Source organism: Halyomorpha halys, unplaced genomic scaffold (genome assembly GCF_000696795.3).
Source record: "Halyomorpha halys isolate HHAL.00 unplaced genomic scaffold, Hhal_1.1 Scaffold80.1, whole genome shotgun sequence".
NCBI lineage: Eukaryota > Metazoa > Arthropoda > Insecta > Hemiptera > Pentatomidae > Halyomorpha > Halyomorpha halys.
The window spans coordinates 782,930-787,906 of NW_027110435.1; the positions used below are offsets into that span (position 1 = coordinate 782,930).

General features: G+C 30.9%; 1 protein-coding gene across 11 annotated transcripts in view; it reads right to left on the minus strand.

Moving 5' to 3' along the window:
- The window catches only part of shot (dystonin-like protein short stop), a 155,451-nt gene extending 154,275 nt beyond the window's left edge, over positions 1-1,176 (minus strand). For 9 of the 11 annotated variants that reach the window (XM_067048612.1, XM_067048619.1, XM_067048615.1 and 6 more), the window contains exon 1: positions 1,099-1,176. The gene's annotated coding sequence lies outside the window, so the exon portion shown is untranslated. The remainder of the gene's footprint in view (positions 1-1,098) is intronic. The other 2 variants (XM_067048620.1, XM_067048621.1) reach the window with 2 other exon arrangements.
- Between the last annotated feature and the right edge of the window lie 3,801 nt (positions 1,177-4,977).

Here is a 4,977-nt window from a genome sequence, read left to right on the forward strand (position 1 = left end):
TTTAAATACAGTAGTATATTTACAGTTATTACATAAATAAATGATGATTGTTTGATCCAGATTACTTTAGTAATTGTTAGCTACTATTATAAAAAGTATGATTTAATGAGAGAATTTGTCCGTTTTATCAAGGGGGCTTTAAATTAAATAAATGGACCAAACATAAGATCTCTTCAAAAACATCCAACAAAAAAACAACTATCGGGCAGGTGAATTATGTGCCTAAAACGTTTGAACATTATTACTTTTGAAGGTATAAGTTCGTTGTATTTTTCTTTTTTGAATAGTTAGGCATTCATCGAAAAAGGTCGATCGGCAATAGGTTCGGGTGAAGAGTACACTTGAAAACAAACAAGGTCCCTCAAAATATGTTATTAAACTTTTAAATATTGAAAAATAAAGCAGCAAGACACAACAGGTGTTAGTTAAAAGTCCAAGTTGGGCAACATAACGGTCAGATCATCCATCCATTCCTATCGTGATGGCTATGCCCTATACACCGTGTAGCAATAAGGTAAGAGGACATGCATGAACATCCTAAGCCATATGCATTGTAGTTCATTTGAAAAATGGAGGAATTATGACTGACGAATATTAATTAGCTGAGAAAGAATTAATGGTACCATCCTACAAAATAAAATAACTTATAATAAAATGAATGAAATAAAGCAATGAAAACTATTCAAAGGATTGTAGAAATTCGATATATATGAGACTTTAGCAGGAGCGAAAACAAAAGACAGGAAACTCATCGTACGTCATTAAGGTAGACCAATGTTATTGTTTTTCTTCAATTAGGTAATGTATATTTCTTTGCTCACAAAATAAAAAAAACAATAAAACAAAAGAAATATTCCAGCGCCACATACTAACAGTAAATAGCTAATTCAACACCCACAAGGGTAACTAGTGGTGATCAAATAAATTTTGAAATCTTTGACTACTTTCTCATTTGTTTAAAAGCTTCTCAGGTTGTCAAGTCTTCAATTGTCATGTTATCATTAATACCACAGTGTGTGATTAAAGTCTTCATTGGTATTCGTACATCAGTAGAGTTACGGGAGAGGTAATTAATCTCAGTCATAGGTCAGGGTATACCTTCTTGATGTCCACAACTCTAGAAGAGGAACCGACACAACCACAAGAACTAACGTCAAGACAGCGACTGAACGATTCGCTTCGGGGAATGATCGGATAGATTCGGAAAAAGTAAAAGTGGTTGGTGGGGGGGAAGTGGGAGGCATTTCAACTTTACAAAGGGATGACGTAACTCAATTCCCTGTGAGGGAACCTTTATAAATAGTTAGACAATATTGTCTTATAGCCTTCGACTACGTAACCAAAAAATTAAATACTTTAAATTGAATATGATATCCAGGAAACTTTTCAGAAAGAAAATATACAGCACAAAAGGAAATTGTTACTCACAGATTTTTTTTTTTTTATAGAAATATATGGGAGAATGTTCATAGCTTTTAAATTATAAGAGGTTTTCTAAATAAGAACCCATCTAAGGCAAGTCGGGGTAAGTGCATGAGGGATTTTTGCCAAATTTATTTTGTTCTTAGAGCTACCATCTGAGGTAATTTTAAAGAAATTGATGAATTAATTTAAAATTACCATAGATGTTAACTCTCCCAACAAAACAAATTTCAGAAAAAATCCCATTTATACACTTGCTCCTCGATAAATACTTACGAATCACGAATTACCTCATTACCTGATATCAAATTAAAAAAAAAATTTAAATATAGAAATACCATAGATAAAATAATTGTTATTTACCTAAAAATATTAATAATTAATTATTAATATAACAAATGACATGTTTTTATCCATTAATATACTTAGTATTTCCGCATTTAAATTTTATTATAAAGCTTCAATGTTTTCACCGTCTAAACTATTATTTATAAGTGGATTCCATTCTTAGCATTTTAAAACAAGAGTTGGGATGAAATTGGAATTTTGTTAACTTCTTAAACAACCGCCCCAAAACCAGTACGATAAAAAAATTCGTATCAGCTGTTAATGTGGCTGAATTTTAAGTTAAATTATCTCAGAAAAACGCGGGGTGTAGATTAATTACATTCTTTGCAAAAAATGCAACACACGACAAACATAGAACAAAACACAACACCACCAGTATACGCGAAACTTGGAATGTTATGTTACTATGTTAACGTATGTTACTTTTCCGGTTCTCATTAGTTAATCAGAACCGGGAAAGTAGCATAACACGTTTGAGGAGTTTTTCTTTATGTTAAACTACTTTGTCTTCCTTATAAAGGCATAAAATCTGAACGTTATACTTCATACTATTGAGATAAGGGTTGAAAAAAAAATCCTCAAAAAATATATATTTTTTTCTTTTATTTCTATCAAAATAAGTATTTAACGATTATAAAGTATCATTAATTATAAAGTATTATTAAACACGAATGTTAAATAAATTTTCTTGAATTTAGTATACATTGTAATTCTAATCAGTCCTTTCAGGATTGCATTAACGTTAGGTTTGAGTAAAATCAAGATGAGTTACGAATATTAACCTGAATGCGGACATAGCCAGGAAAAATTGAAGGGGCTCCTTTATTTGTCCCCTTCCAAATAAAAGTAAACACTTTTATTAAAACATTTTAGGCTATATTCTTCAAAATAAATACTATAACTCATTTCATTGCATAAATTAAAGTTGAAAAAAATATATAAATATATTACAATGATGAGTAGATATAGTAGACCATGGGTTATACATATGAGAAGATGATTGGGGTTATAAATAAGTTTTAACGAGTTTTCTTCACTGATCATCTTATCCTCATACTAGTATTTTACCATAACCAAAAATAATTGTCTGTCTTCTAAATTCTGCCTCTCAAGACCAATTATCCCTTTTGAACTCCCTCCTCTCCCCTTACACCCAGCAACGATACCAAAAACACTTCAAGAGGATTATTACCAAAAGAATAAATCTGCAAATTATGGTCTAAAATGCACTTATGATCCAACCATATGGGAAAAACAAGACCTTATTTAAAAAACTGTTTGTATTCCAATGCCTCATAAAACCCATAGAACATTTCCGACAAGAGATTTAACGAAGTGCTGAATTTTATTATTTTAGAACGATTGTTAGTTCTAATTTTTTTTAATACCTATACAACACATTCCTAGTCATATGTTCAAACCACATCACCTGTTAATTTTCTTCCTGTTTTTAGGGGTGACAAATTACTTCAAAAGCTGTTTCTTTTCTAACTCCGATCTTATAATACCTGTTTTCAAATATCCTATACCAAAGTCAGGTAGGTGACTTAGTTATATTTCTCTAAAGACGAAGGCGGTGTTGAGATGTTAAAGGAAATGAGTGAGCATTGTTAAAACGGAACATGGTCATTAACAAACCCAGCTTTATTAATGAACAACCTACACAATGTCACTGACGTTGCCAAGGTGATCAAGCTTGGAAGGCTGGCCCGATCAGGCAAGGTTGCCTGAGGACCAAATCCATAACAAAATAATAACAGGGACAGCGGCGTAGGCAGTTTTTTTTTTTTTCGTGGGGCGATTTAACAAGACGGAGGAAATTGTCATTTAAAAAAAACAATATTAAACAAAAGTATTACTCAAACCACAAACCCTGTATCTGCGAGGATGAAAATCAAATTTTATGGAAAAAAAAAATATATATCCACTTGATTCTCGCTACTGAATAAGAAGAATTATTTTTTATATAAAAAAGGGACCCAATGTTCACAGGCGCAATTCACTCATGAATTGTTCATGGCACCCTTCTTACCATCAGTGACTAGAAAAAGTGATACCAATAAAATATTTTCCAAAAATATATTAGATATAATCTCATCCTTGATAAACAAGAGAGAGATGTACATATAATGAGGAGTGTCAAGAGAAAAAATGATAGTTAATTAAACAATAATGGAAAAAAATCTAAAATTTTATGTTATAGAAATTAAATAATATTGGTATAAATTTTAACAGGTGCGCGAAAATGCTTATACATATACCTAAATCCACCTATTAACCTAAATAACCGCACAGTTGGTATTGCTATTGGTGTGAGGAAATCGTTCACTTATAGCCAAGCTTATGGCGAGCTTATGGCCAAACCTAATCGCCTCACCTAGATGTAGCTAATCTGTCCTTAAAAAATTACGAATGTCAACAGTAATTTTGCGGAACTGCCATAAAAGAATATAAAGTGACCGGAACACTGGTTCATAATGAACCCTAATAGTAGTAGTCCATAAATATAAGTTTATCAAATTCATTATGCAAGGACAAATAATTTGTTATTCATAACCCGCAGCGAATATTACTAGGGACAGAATTTACGTGCAGTAATAAAACAGAAATTTGAACGGCAAAAACTAAAAATGAGTACTAAGCGCCCAAATCCTGCAATAGTAAACTTCATTGATTGGAGAAGGTGGTCGGGGGGTGCGGTCAGCAAAGAAACAACATAAATAAACAAAAAAAATATTTATTTATGCCGACGTTTCGACGGCATAAATAAATATTTTTTTATTTATCTACGGTCTACTATCTACACCTCATTAGTAAACTTTATTGTTTGATTTATATCAATACACATAGAAAGCTTAGCTAACCTTGTCTGAATCGAATAAAACTCCTTAAATACTCTTTACATTTATGCAAGCATAACATAAAAAAGTAAGCCACGCTGATTTAAAGCCTAAAATTTTGTCTTAGCTATCAAGTAATAAGTCAATGTAAATAAACTTTAAAATATTTAATAAGTCAATGTAAAAAAACTTTAAAACATTTGATTAAAAATGTATTGATGTAGAACAGACCAACTGATTTTTATTTAAAATAAAATACACAGGTAATATAATAAAAAAAAATTTAACTATAATACATAAACAATTTGATTTATATAAATAAATTAAATTCTTACCATTCACAAAAAAGTCAAACAGAATAATGGAC